Source organism: Cricetulus griseus, chromosome 2 (genome assembly GCF_003668045.3).
Source record: "Cricetulus griseus strain 17A/GY chromosome 2, alternate assembly CriGri-PICRH-1.0, whole genome shotgun sequence".
Lineage (NCBI taxonomy): Eukaryota > Metazoa > Chordata > Mammalia > Rodentia > Cricetidae > Cricetulus > Cricetulus griseus.
In genome coordinates, this window is record NC_048595.1 from 253,201,336 (window position 1) to 253,216,282 (window position 14,947).

The following is a 14,947-nucleotide window of genomic DNA, read 5'->3' on the forward strand; positions in this document are numbered from 1 at the left end:
CCACACCCTCAGCATCCTCTATAGTAGGAGATTACCAATACGGAGTCAGGTAGAAATATAAGGGTATTTAATAGGGAAAAGCCTTACTTACAGAGTGAACCAGCCAGCCGGTGGTAGTCTGTGTAGCAAGAAGCAAAGAGAAACCGAAACCGAAAATGCAGACCCCCTACTCACTCTCACCACGCCCTCACAAGCCTGCCCAGGTACTCCTGTAGCCAGCCCCTAAGAGGGCGTGGCTACAGCTTCCCCTACAATCCTCCCTGCCTTTCTCTTGCTAGTCCCCTCAACTCTTATTCTCTCAAATGTTTGTCTTTAACTTTGCCTTCTACTTTCATGACCTGTATAAATTTGCATCTAGAGTTTGCAAATGAAAGAAAGTGTGATATTTGTCATTCTAAGTCTGGCTTATCTCTTTTAACACACTGACCTTCAGCTCTATGCATTTTCCATCAGTATCATCATTTATTTATTCCTTATGTACACTCCTTTCTTTTATCCATTCATCTTTTGATAGACATTCAAGGTGATTCCATTTCTTAGTTATTAAAATAAAGCAACAATAAACATGCATGCACAAAGATGCAAAGTATCTTTGTGGTAGGTTGACTTAAAGTTCTTGAATATATCTTATGCCTAGGAGTGGTATAGTTGGGACATATCAAAATTCTATTTTGAGGTTTTTGAGGAAACTCAAATCAAATCCATATTGATTTTCACAGTGGCCATGTTCATATACATTTCTCCCAGCTGTGTAAAAGATCTCTTTACTCAAAACCCCAGTAGCCTTTGTGTTCTTGACGGTAGCCATTCTGACTGGGGTTGACCAGACTCTGACTTACAGCCATTTTAAATTGCATTTCACTGACAACTAAGGGCATTGAACATTGTCTCAAATGCTTATTGGCCATTTATATTTCTTTTATTGAGAACTGTCTATTTGGTTTATTAACTCAATTTATTGATTGTGTGCTTTTGTGTGTTTAATTTTTCAGTTAAATTAATTTTAGATGTTAATCCCTGCCTAATGGATAAATGACAAAGATTGTTTCACATTCTATAGGTCACCTATTCATTCTGGTGATTGTACTATAATTTTTATGTTGCATTTTTAAGAATGGAATAGTTCTTATTTTGTCATTATTTGAAATATTTTAACATGATTGTATCTGGAATTTTAATCTATTATTGAAAAGTTAGAGACTATTATTAGTATATCTGTACTTGGAGACATTGAAGAGTAAAGAAGGGATAACAGTTTTAAATCATAATTTTAAGCAAAGCAATGAAAGAGTTTGGTGTTGGGTCATTTCCTACTGGGAAATTGAAATGGTCCCCTCAATTACACTACATTTTTTTTGTAATTTTTTTTTTATTAGTTCAAATTAGGAACAAGCTTGTTTCACATGTCAGTCCCTTCTCCCTCTCCCTCCCGTCCCCTCACCCCTACCCCGTACCCTCAACCTATCCCCCACCCCATCCACCCTCTACTCCCCAGGCAGGAAAGGGCCCTCGATGGGGGCACCCCAAAGTCCACCACATCATCCTGGGCCCACCCTAGGCGCTCCCCCATGTGTCCAGGCCAAGAGTGCATCCCTTCACGTGGGATGGGCTCTCAAAGTCCCTTCTTACACCAGGGAGAAATACTAATCCACTACCAGGGGCCCCCTAGAGTGCAGAGACCTCCTCATTGACATCCATGTTCAGGGGTCCGGATCAGTCTAGCCTCCCAGACTAGCCTCCCAGACAGCAGTCTTGGGTCCATGTGCTCCCCCTTGTATAGGCCAGCTGTTTCTGTGGGTTTCACCAGCCTGGTACCGACCCCTTTGATCTTCATTCCTCCCTATCTGCAACTAAGTTCCAGAGTTCAGTTCAGTGTATATATGTGGGTGTCTGCCTCTGCTTCCATCAGCCACTGGATGAGGGCTCTAGGATGGCATAAAAAGTAGTCATTAGTCTCATCATAGGGAAAGGGCATTTAGGTTATCCTCTCCACCATTGCCTAGATTGTCAGTTCGTGTCATCCTTGTAGGTCTCTGGAAATCTCCCTAGTGCCAGATCTCTCCTCGGTCCTATAGTGGCTCCCTCTGATATGGTATCTCTCATCCTGCTCGACTCGTTTCTTCCCCCAACTCAATATTTCTGCTCCTCTATTTCCTCCTCTCCTCTCCTCCTCTCATTCTGGCAGCTCCCTCTCCCCTACCCTCATGCTCCTAATTAGCTCAGGAGTTTCTGCCCATTCCCGTTCCTGGGGTCCATGCATTTTTCCTTAGAGTCCTTCTTGTTTCCTAGTTTCTTTGGTGAAGACGAATGTGGGCTGGTAATCCTTTGCTCTATGTCTAAAATTCATATATGAGTGAGTACATACCATGTTTGTCTTTTTGTGACTGGGTTACCTCACTTAGGATGGTTTCTTCTAGTTCCATCCATTTGCTTGTGAAATTCAAGATTCCATTGCTTTTTTCTGCTGAGTAGTACTCCATTGTATAAATACACCACATTTTCTCTATCCATTCTTCGGTTGAGGGGCATCTAGGCTGCTTCCAGTTTCTGGCTATTACAAATAATGCTGCTATGAACATGGTTGAACATATGTCCTTGTTGTATGAATGTGCATTATTTGGGTATATGCCCAAGAGAGGAATTGCTAGATCTTGAGGTAGACTGATTCCCATTTTTCTGAGCAATCACCATACTGATTTCCAAAGTGGTCTTACAAGTTTGCACTCCCACCAGCAATGGAGGAGTGTTTCTTTTTTTCCACATCCTCTCCAACATAGATTGTTATTGGTGTTTTTGATTTTAGCCATTCTGACAGGTGTGAGGTGGTATCTCAGAGTTGTTTTGAGTTGCATTTTTCTGCTGGCCAAGGATTTTGAGCACTTTCTTAAGTGTCTTTCAGCCATTTCAGATTCCTCTGTTGAGAATTCTCTATTTAGTTCTGCACCCCACTTTTTAATTTCATTGTTTGGTGTTTTGGTGGCTAGCTTCTTGAGTTCATTGTATATTTTGGAAATCAGCCCTCTGTCAGATGTAGAGTTGGTGAAGATCTTTTCCCATTCTGTGGGCTGTCGTTTTGTCTTACTGACTGTGTCCTTTGCCTTACAGAAGCTTCTCAGTTTCAGGAGGTCACATTTATTCATTGCAGATCTCAATATCTGCTACTGGTGTAATGTTCAGGAAGCGGTCTCCTGTGCCAATTTGTTCAAGGGTATCTCCCACTTTCTCTTCTAGAAGATTCAGTGGTGATGGATTTATGTTGAGATCTTTGATCCATTTGCATTTAAGTTTTGTGCATGGTGATGGATATGGATCTATCTGCAGTCTTTTGCCTGACCTAATCCAGTTTTGCCAGCACCATTTGCTGAAGATGCTATCTTTTTTCCATTGTATAGATTTAGCATCTTTGTCAAAAATAAGGTGTTCATAGGTGTGTGGGTTAATATCAGGGTTTTCAATTGGATTCCATTGGTCTGCTCATTTTTGTGCCAATACCAAGCTGTTTTCAGAACTATGGCTCTATAATAGAGCTTGAAGTCAGGGATGGTGATGCCTCCAGAAGGTCCTTTATTGTACAGAGTTGTTTTTGCTATCCTGGGTTTTTTGTTTTTCCATGTAAAGTTGAGTATTGTTCTTTCAAGGTCTGTGAAGAACTTTGTTGGGATTTTGATGGGGATTGTGTTGAATCTGTAGATTACTTTTGGCAAGATTGCCATTTTTACTATGTTAATTCTACCTATCCAAGAGCATGGGAGATCTTTCCATTTTCTGGTATTGTCTTTAATTTCTTTCTTTAAAGAATCAAAGTTCTTGTTGTGCAGGTATTTCACTTCTTTTGGTTAGTGTTACCCCAAGATATTTTATGTTGCTTGTGGATATTGTGAAGGGTGATGTTTCTCTGATTTCTTTCTCATCACATTTATCATCTGTATATAGTAGGGCTACTGATTCTTTTGAGTTCATTTTGTATCCTGCTACTTTGCTGAAAGTATTTACCAGCTATAGGAGTTCCCTGGTAGAGTTTTTCGGGTCACTTATATAGACTATCTTATCATCTGCAAATAGTGAGAGTTTGACTTCTTCCTTTCCAACTTGTATCCCTTTGATCTCCTTTTGTTGTTTTATTGCTCTAGCTAGAACTTCAAGTATAGTATTGAAGAGATATGGAGAGAGTGTACAGCCTTGTCTTGTTCCTGATTTTAGAGGAATCCCTTTGAATTTCTCTCCATTTAGTTTGATGTTGGCTGTTGGTTTGCTGTATATTGCGTTTATCATGTTTAGATATGTTCCTGTTATTCCTGTTCTCTCCAAGATCTTTATCATGAAGGGATTTTGTCAAAGACTTTTTCAGCATCTAGTGAGATGATTATGTGGTTTTTCTTTTTCAGTTTGTTTATATGGTGGATTACATTGATGGATTTTCATATGTTGAACCATCCTTGCATCCCTGGGATGAAGCCTATTTGATCATAGTGGATGAGTTTTCTGATGTGTTCTTAGATTTGATTTGCCAATATTTTGTTGAGTATTTTTGCATCAATGTTCATGAGGGATATTGGTCTGTAGTTCTCTTTTTTAGTTATATCTTTGTGTGGCTTGGGTATCAAAGTGATTGTAGCCTCGTAAAAAGAGTTTGACAATGTCCCTTCTGCTGCTATTGTGTGGAACAGTTTGAAGAGTACTGGTATTAGCCCTTGTTTGAATTTCTGTTAGAATTCTGCAGTGAAGCCATCTGACCCTTGGCTTTTTTTGGTTGGGAGGCTTTTGATGACTGCTTCTATTTCATTAGGGGTTATAAGTTGTTTTAAACTGCTTATCTGTTCTTTGTTTTATTTTGGTAAGTGATACCTATCCAGGAAATTGTCCATTTCCTTTAGATTTTTGAATTTTGGGGAGTACAGCTTTTCAAAGTATGACCTGAAGATTCTCTAGATTTCCTCATTGTCCGTTGTTATATCCCCCTTTTTGTTTCTGATTTTGTTAATTAGCATGCTCTCTCTCTGACTGTTGGTTAGTTTGGATAGAGGTTTGTCTATCTTGTTGGTCTTCTCAAAGAACCAACTCTGTGTTTCATTGAGTCTTTGTAATGTTTTCCTTGTTTCTATTTTATTGATTTCAGCCCTCATTTTGATTATTTCCTGGTGTCTACTCCTCCGTGGTGAGTTTGCTTCTTTTTGCTCTAGTGTTTTCAGTTGTTCTGTCAATTCTCTAGTGTGACTATTCTCCTGTTTCTTCATGTGGGCACTCAGTACTATGAGCATTCCTCTTAGCACTGCTTTCTGAGTGTTCCATAAGTTTGGGTATATTGTGTCTGTATTCTCATTAAATTCTAGGAAGTCTTTAATTTCTTTTTTTATTTCTTCCTCAACCCGGGAATGGTGCAGTTGGGTGTTATTCAATTTTCACAAGTTTGTATGCTTTCTACAATTTGTATTGCTGTTGAATTCTAGCTTTAATGCATGGTGATCTGATAAGATACAGGGGGTTAGTTCAATTCTTTTGTATCTGTGGAGGTTTGCCTTCTTGCCAACTATGTGTTCAATTTTAGAGAAGGTTCCATGTGGTGCTGAGAAGAAGGTATATTCTTTTGTGTTTGGATGGAATGTTTTATAGATATCTGTTAAACCCAGTTGGGTCATAACTCCTGTCAGATCCTTTGTTTCTTTGTTAAGTGTCTGTCTGCTGGTCCTGTCTAGTGGTGAAAGCAGCATGTTGAAGTCTACTATAATTGTGTGTGGTTTTATGTGTGGTTTGAGTTTTAGTAATGTTTCTTTTACAAATGTGGGTGGCTTCGTGTTTGTGGCATAGATGTTCAGGATTGAGACTTCATCTTGATGGACTTTTTCTGTGATGAGTATGACATGCCCTTCTTCATCTCTTTTGATTGATTTTAGTTTGAAGTCTAATTTGTTAGATATTAAGATTGCTACACCAGCTTGTTTCTTGGTCCCATTTGATTGGAAAATCTTTTCCCAACCCTTTACTCTGAGGTAACTCCTGTCTTTGAAGTTGAGTTGTCTTTCTTGTATACAGCAGAAGGATGGCTTCTGTTATTGGTATTCATTCTGTTAGCCTGTACCTTTTTATGGGCAGGCTAAGACCATTGATATTGAGGGATATTAATGTCCATTGATTGTTGTTTCTTATTTGTTTTGGATTTATTGTTGGTGGTGTCATTGTGTGTGTATTTTGCCCTCCTGTTTCTTTTTGTGTTTGGTAAAATTGGATTATCTATTGTCTATGTTTTTGTGAGTGTAGTTATCTTTGTTGGGTTGGAGTTTTCCTTCCAGAACTTTCTGTAGTCCTTCATTTGTGGATATGTATTGCTTAAGTCTGGTTTTGTCATGGAATATCTTGTTTTCTCCATCTATAGTGATTGCAAGTTGAGCTGGGTACAGTAGTCTGGGTTGGCATCCATGCTCCCTTAGTGTTTGTAGTATATCTATCCAGGACCTTCTGGCTTTCAAAGTTTTCATTGAGAAGTCGGGTGTGATTCTGATAGGTCTGCCTTTATATGTTACTTGGCCTTTTTCCTTTCCTGCTCTTAATATTTTCTCTTTATTCTGTAGGTTTGGTGTTTTGAATATTATGTGTTAAGGGGATTTCTTTTTGTGGTCTAGTCTGTTTGGTGTTCTGTAAGCTTCTTGTACTTTCATAGGCTTATCCTTCTGTAGGTTGGGGAAGTTTTCTTCTGTGATTTTGTTGAATATGTTTTCTGTACCTTTGAGCTGTATTTCTTCACCTTCTTCTATCCCTATTATTCTTAGGTTTGGCCTTTTCACAGTATCCCATATTTCCTGGTTATTTTGTGTTAGGGATTTATTGGACTTGAGATTTTCTTTGGTTGATGACTGTATATCCTCTAGATAGTTTTCAACAACTGAGATTCTCTCTTCCATCTCTTGAATTCTATTGGTTATACTCACATCTTTAGTTCCTCATCCTTTATCCAGCCTTTCTATTTCTAGCATCCCCTAGTTTTGTGTTTTCATTATTGTGTCTATTTCAGCTTTCATGCCTTGAACTTTTTCGAGTGCTTCCTTCACTTGTTTGGTTGTTTTTTCTTGGCTTTCTTTAGATTCTTTAAGAGATTTGTTTACTTCTTGAATTCTTTGTTTTGTCTTTTCCTCCATCTCATGTAATTTTTTGCTTGCTTTTTCTTCTATTTCTTTAAGGGGTTTTCTTGTTTCCTCTTTAAAGGTCTCTATCATCTTCCTAAGATAATTTTTGAGGTCCATCTCTTCTTCCTCCTCTGTGTTGGGCTTTTCAGATCTTGCTGGTGTGGATTGTAGTGGTGCCATATTTGATTTTCTGTCGTTGAGTGTGTTCTTACTCTGTCTTCTTCCCATCCCTTCTTCCAGTGAGTGCAGGTTCGGTCTCTGCCTCTCTCAGCTGGCAGGTCGAGGGCTCAGCCTCTGGTGGTAGATGGATGACAGAGGGCGGTAGGTGGACAAGGGTGTGGTGTGTCTGGACTCAGGGTGGGCCTTCCAATCTGGGCACGTCCACTCTTGTCCGGGTGGGCTCAGGCAGAAGCGAGCAGGGGTTGATAGGGGAGGTTGGAGGGCGCAGAACATTGCCCAGACTCACCTGAGTTCCCGGCGCCCGCTGCATGACAGAGGGCAGAGTGTCTACACTAAGATTTTACAGTTAATGTTCTTTCTTTTCTGCCATCCCTCCACACTATTAAGCACAGTGTTATATTTCTTTGTAACGTGCTAGTTGTTTTCTTATATTCCAAAGGAAACTAACCTTAGGAAGTGTACTAGATATGAAGAAAGTGCTTCATAGTAATTGTCACCTGTTGCTCTTATATTGTTACCTGTTGAAGGCGTTTCAAGAAATTTCTCCTTGTCATGAGTCAACCCATGTACATGTGGAGGGCAGAGTAATTGCCCCCTCTAAGATGTCCACGTGCTAATCCTTAGAGCCTGTGAACATGGGATCTGGGGCAAATGGGACTTTACTGATCTATATCTATATCTATATCTATATCTATATCTATATCTATATCTATATCTATAATTTATTTTTTATGTACATTGCAGTTTTGCCTGCATGTATGTCTGTGTGAAGATGCCAGATCTCCTGGAAATGGAGTTACAAACAGTTGTGAACTGCCGTGTGGGTGCTGGCAATTGAACCTGGGACCTTTGGAAGAGCAGCTAGTGCTCTTAACTGCTGATTCATCTCTTCAGCCCCTTTACTGATATTAATAAGTTAAGGGTTGTCATGTGGAGAAACGACTTGGGTTTCTGAGGGCCCAGTGCAATCAATAGGGTTTCCATATGAAAAGCTTGAGGGGCTCAAAGTACAGGCTGCGGGGGCTGTTGGACTGATGTCACTGCTGGCTTGAAGATGATGTAGGACATGGCCAGGAAACTCGGTCAGGCTCCAGAAGCTGAAAAAGGCAAGGAAATGGATTCTATTTTTCTACTGGTAACAATTCAATCTCCATTTACTGCTAGGATTTTTGAGTTCTTCCAGTTAGAATTTCGTTGAGGTCCTTTTTTGTATACTAAGTATATAGCATTTAAAAAAATGTTTTTCAGAATGTGGACTTTCAGTTATCCTACTATATTATTTTGCCTGACTCCTCAAATTTTTACTGTCTTGGGCTTCACCCGTTTTCTGGCTCCTTCTGAAATCCTCCAGACTTTGCAATGTTCTGGTGAGGATTCCATGGTGACATAGGACTACATTTTTCAGCCTCATCAAAACAGTAAGGTTAGCTATGGCACAACTGACAGGTGGCAGACGCCTCCATCTTTGGCTGCTCTGGGTGATGAGGTCATATTTTCCTGATTGCTTGGATAAGCAGAGAAAAGCAGGAGCCTTGAATCTTAAAAATACAGAGGTGAAAGGCAAGATAGGTGAGATCCTTAAGAATGATAGTAATAGTTCTGCCCTGCCAGAGAAAATAATGATAGTTTGGGAGAAAACCTGGGTAGGGCAGGTGTGAGCTTATGTTTGCCTGTTTGCTTGTTTTGGTATTATTCCCTGGAGGAGACAATTTGACACCAGAAAAATAATTACTTTGGTTAACCATGTTAATATACCTTTTTATGATACTTAAGTGCTTCTTTGTTGATGCACAATTCAGAAATTTTAGATGTACTCAAAAAAAAAGTTTCAGGTGAGCCGAGTTCATTCTGAATCGATCTTGAATTGTCAGTCTGAAATAATTGCTGGCTGTGCCACCGATGAAGTAAGACCTTGGCTCTTAACCTCTTCTGTGCCTCAGTTTTCTTTTTGAATTTTTTTTAAAAAAAGTCTTTATTTTTGAGTCTTTTACCAGTGTTCTAGTTATGGTTTCCCTTCCTGTGATAAAACACCATGATCAAAAGAAGCAATTTGGGGAGGAAAGGACTTATTTAAGCTTACAACTCCCAAATCATACTTAATCAGTGGGGGAAGTCAGGGCAGGAACCTGGAGGTAGGAGCTGAAACCAAAGCCATGGAGCAGTGCTGTTTACTGGCTTGCTCTTCATGGCTCCATCAGCCTATTTTCATACTCAACCCAAGGCCACCTGCCCAGAGGTGGCAGTACCAACAGTAGGCCCTGCAGGGCATTGGTGGTGCACACCTTTAATCACAGCACCCGTGAGGCAGAGGCAGGTGGATCTCTGTGAGTTCGAGGCCAGCCTGGTCTCCAGAGCGAGTGCCAGGATAGGTTCCAAAGCTACACAGAGAACCCCCCCCCCAAAAAAAAAGAAAAAAGAAAATGCCCTACAGGTTTATCTGTAGGTACCTACATGGTGATGCCAGTGGGCTGGGTCCTTTCCTACCAATGACCAGTCAAGAAAATATTTCATAGGTGTGCCAATAGGCCAATCTAATGGAGGCAGTTCCTCAAAGTTCCCTCTTCTCAGATGACTCTCATTGTGGTTGTGCCAAGTTGACAATAAAAACTAGGACAAAGACTAAACACTGTTGATCTTTTTAGACCAATAGTTTTGACCATCTTTTGTTTATGCTTTTCTTTTTTATACTGTGCTCAGAAGTGACTTGTTCAATTTCTGTTTTAAAAGAAACTATGTCTTAATTCCTCTTGGAAACTTCTTATGTTGTCATGGTCACATCTTTTACCAACAACAGGTCTGTGTGGTGCTTTGCAGAACAAACCATAGATAATACTTAACACCCTCAGGAGTTTTCATCCAAGAAGTGTTTAGAACCACTAAAAATCCAATACTTACCTACTGTAGCAGACACTTCACATACTCTAGTTAAGTATGCTCTAGTTAGATGCTGTGGCTACTTATGTTTATCCTATGCTAAGGAATAATACAAAAAAAAACACATGTTAATATAGTGCAGGTCAGCTTTAAGTCAGGCAGCAGGCTTAATCTGAACCATATAACAAGGAGTTGTATAGTGTTTAAAAACATTTTTCAGGAGAAACATGGCTGTGTTTAGGTAGACAAAGGAATTTTTTAGAGTTGAAAACAGACTGATGTTATGCCTTCTCTTTTCCTTGTATGCTTTTGTGTATGTTTATGTGCTTGTGTGTGTGCACACTCAGGTGTGCTTGCATGTGCAGTGTTAGAGACTGAATCCAGAGCCTTTCTCATGCTGGGAAAGTACGTGCTACTGACCTTTGCCTCTAGCCCAAGGTTATATTTTTTTCTAATGCACCTTGCAAAGTGGGAAAAAAGACAAATATAGTAAAATTGAGAGGGACAAATACAGTAGAATTCATTGTTTGGGTGTGGACATCTCATTTAAGAGATGTGTATTGGGCTAGACACTAGTCTATGAGGATAGCCCAGTATCATTAGGCATCGTTACATTGACCTTATTTCTTTTCTTCAGTCATGCTTGATTCTATCCTAGCTCTCTGCATCATCTGGCCTGCGGTTCCTGGCACTCCAGGAAGTGTCAAGGGTGGCCTTATTCTTGTGGCATGGGTCTTAGGCTAAACCAGTCATTAAGAGGCTTCACCCAGCAACTGATGGAAACAGAAACAGAGACCTTCAGCCAGACATTAGGCTGAGCTGGGGGAATCCTGGTGAAGAGAGGAGGAAGGATTGTAGGAGCCAGAGGGGTTAAGGACATCACAAGAAAACCCACAGAATCAACTAACCTGGGCTCATCGGAGCTTACAGTGTCTGAATCGGCAACCAGGGAGTCTGCATGGGACTGACGTAGGCCCTCTGCCTATATGGGACAGTTGTGTAGCTTGGTCTTGTTGTAAAACTCCTAACAGTGGGAGCAGGGGCTGTCTCTGACTCTTTTGCTGACATTTGGGATCCTATTTCTCATATGGGGTGTCCTTGCCCAGCCTTAATGCAAGGGGAGGTGCTTAGTGTTACTGAAACTTGATATTCTATGTTTTGTTGATATCCATGGGAGGCCTGCCCTTTTCTGAACAGAAATGGAGGAGGAGTGGATTTGGGGGGAGAGAGTGGGACTGGGAGGAGAGGAGGGAGGGGAAGTTTCTGGCAGGATGTAAAATACATACATACATACATACATACATACATACATACATACATACCTAAAAATGCTTGCTTAGGACAAAATGACCAACAAGAACGAAAAAACAGTGATTCTCAGGATAATATATAGAATGTGCTTTAAAAAGATGTGTATTCTGCGTCTGCTAGGTATACTGAGGTGCTTAAGCCACTGCCAAATGTAAATATTAATAACATGCATTATTTCCTTGTGGAGACTAAGCAGGCACCTAAATAAGAGAGCCGAGGTGGCTGTAGTATAAAGGGAAAAGGAGTGATGTAAGAATAATTGCAGAAGTAGGGTCCATAAACTGGAATGGCAGAGTCTGAAAGTTGGTGCAAATTGTATCAGAACTGAAGCTGCAGCAATGGTGTTTAGCTCACATGGCTTCAGAGATAGTGGTGTCTCGAACTTGGTACTTGGGATTGGTGAGGAGAGTCAGGTGTGGATACATGTTAAATATGGTAAATTTAGTTTTGTTTTTTTTTTTCAGATCAGCTGCTACTAGTATGACAAGTAGCAATACAAGCCAGATTCTCATGATAGAAAAGTTTGTGTTGGAGCTCATGCAGTACGAATCACCTGTGAAGTGTAACTGTAGATAGAAAGTAGGTGACGCCTGAGGTGGCTCATGTTTTCAGTGTCAGTAGAGATAAAATGATTTGTCAGAGGAGATAATTGAGACTCTGGTGTTTTATTTTTATTGCTACCTTTTACTTACTTTCTTAGTTAACTTTAAAATTTCTAGTCAGGATTTTGCCATGTAGCTAGTCTTGAACTTCTGCTCCATCAGTGCAGCATTGCTGCCATTACAGGCATGCGCCACTTTGCCCATTAGGTACTTCAGGTTGGGTAAATCTCACGGCAGGAAGGAGGGTTGATTGGCTATAATCAATAACCACAGGAAGTTAAAGAAGATGAGACTGAGCCCTAGGTGGTGGCCCATGCCTGTGGCCCCTGTACCTTGGAAGTGGATGCAGGAAGATCAGGAGTTCAAAAGGCCAGCCTTGGCTAAACAGTGAGTTCAGTTAAATGCTGCCTGGACTATGGAACCTTTTCTAAAGAAGCAAAAATAAGAGATCTTTAGATTTGATGCCTTAGTTACTTATCCGTTGCTGTGGTAAGACACCATGATGAAGGCAGCTTACAAAAGAAATGTTTTAATTTGGGGATCATGACTGGAAGCATGGTAGCTGGCAGGTGGTCATGGCCCCGAAGCAGTACCTAAGAGCTCATGTTTTGATCCACAAGCACAAGGCAGAGGAGGAAACAGAGTGGTCTGGGCTTTTTTTTTTTTTTTTTTTTTTTTTTTTTCAGACAGGGTTTCTTTGTGTAGTTTTGGAGCCTATCCTGGTACTCGCTCTAGAGACCAGGTTGGCCTTGAACTCACAGAGATCCACCTGCCTCTGCCTCTCGAGTGCTGGGATTAAAGGCGTGTGCCACCAACACCGGGCTTGTTCTGGGCTTTTGAAACCTCAAAGCCCTCTCCCAGTGACATAGCTCCTCCAACAAGGCCTCACCCAAACCCTTCCCAAACAGTCCCACCAAAGGGGGACCAACTATTCAAATACATGAGCCAATGGAGGCCATTCCTCTAGTCAGACCACTACATTTGATGATTAACAATGGACCAGAGAATAGTGGTGAAAAAGGAGGGAGGAAGTTGGGAAGTACAGTGTTGGTTGGCCTTGACAGTTTTGTAAAATATAAGAGATTTCAGTGTCTGGGATATGGCACATAAAGGGACTAAAACATGAAGTCTTTGTTACAGTGACGACTTAAAAGATGAATTCTGTTAAGAACTAAGGAGTATCTTTTTAATTGACTGCCACTTAGCATAATACTGCTTGTCTCATCAACTGTAACAGAATGTTCGAGTAATTGCTTACTCACCATTTGTCACAGCTGTTATGGAACTGGCAACTGTATTACAGCTAAGAGTGGATTAAGATGGGAATCAGTGAATTATCTTTTCAGATTTCTTCTTAAATAGGCTGTTATAGGTGAAGAACAGTTACTTCATTTTCTTATGTAAATAACAGAAATGTAAAATTTATTTGAAAATTTGAATAATGATAAAGTGAAGCTTTATCAACTATCCTACAGGCGGAGTGAGGCTGTGGGGAGATGTCAGGAGCACTCAGGATGGACAGTGGGAGTCAAGGATAACATGGCTAGAGCAGGCAGCTAGGGCTGAGAACTCTGAATACGACATCTATCCTGCATCCTTGACATTGGTTGTCCTAGTTTGCTTTCTTGACCACAAGCAATTTGAGGAGAAAAGGGTCAATTTAGCTAACATGTCCCAAACATAGTATATCATTGTGGAAAGTTAGGGTAGGAACTCAAGCAGGAGCAGAGGCAGGAACCATGGAGAAAAGCTGCTGCCTGCTTCTCTCTTCATGGATGGCTTAGCGGAGCTCTCCCACAGCAATCTGTGATCAGAAAATGCCACACAGACATATCCGTAGGTCCATTTGATGGAGGCAGTTTCTGAACTGTCAGCAATGATGTCATACTGTCACAGAGCAGTAGTGTAGAGGGTGGTGAAGGTGCAGACAGATTGCCATTGTGTCACCAGAAAATGCTTCTTTAAGTCTTAGGCTGAGGGAGGTCTCAGTGGTAAGTGTGCAATTATGCAAAGCTCTGGGGAAGCCTATGGGTGTACTTTAAACCCTTTTCTACATGGAAGGTCTTATTTCAGGAATGTTTTTCACCAATACAAAAGCTAAGGAAAGTCTGGGGAAGATGGTAACAGAGGAGGGTGCAAAGCAGTGTGGCTGTGACACTGGGGGTGAGCAGTGTGGCTGTGACACTGGGGGTGAGCAGTGTGGCTGTGACCCTGGGGGTGAGCAGTGTGGCTGTGACACTGGGGGTGAGCTGTGTGGCTGTGACACTGGGGGGTCAGCAGTGTGGCTGTGACCCTGGGGGTGAGCAGTGTGGCTGTGACACTGGGGTGAGCAGTGTGGCTGTGACACTGGGGGTGAGCAGTGTGGCTGTGACACTGGGGGTGAGCAGTGTGGCTGTGACACTGGGGGTGAGCAGTGTGGCTGTGACACTGGGGGTGAGCAGTGTGGCTGTGACACTGGGGGTGAGCAGTGTGGCTGTGACACTGGGGGTGAGCAGTGTGGCTGTGACACTGGGGGTGAGCAGTGTGGCTGTGACACTGGGGGTGAGCAGTGTGGCTGTGACACTGGGGGTGAGCAGTGTGGCTGTGACACTGGGGGTGAGCAGTGTGGCTGTGACACTGGGGGTGAGCAGTGTGGCTGTGACACTGGGGGTGAGCAGTGTGGCTGTGACACTGGGGGTGAGCAGCAGTGTGGCTGTGACACTGGGGGTGAGCAGTGTGGCTGTGACACTGGGGGTGAGCAGTGTGGTTGTTACACTGCGGGTGAGCAGTGTGGCTGTGACACTGGGGGTGAGCAGCAGTGTGGCTGTGACACTGGGGGTGAGCAGCAGTGTGGCTGTGACACTGGGGGTGAGCAGTGTGGCT

At 41.7% G+C, this 14,947-nt stretch overlaps 1 protein-coding gene across 2 annotated transcripts in view; it reads left to right on the top strand.

The window, feature by feature from the left end:
• Tbc1d32 (TBC1 domain family member 32) overlaps nucleotides 1-14,947 on the top strand; it is a 211,048-nt gene that overhangs the window by 19,837 nt on the left and 176,264 nt on the right. The window lies entirely within an intron of this gene.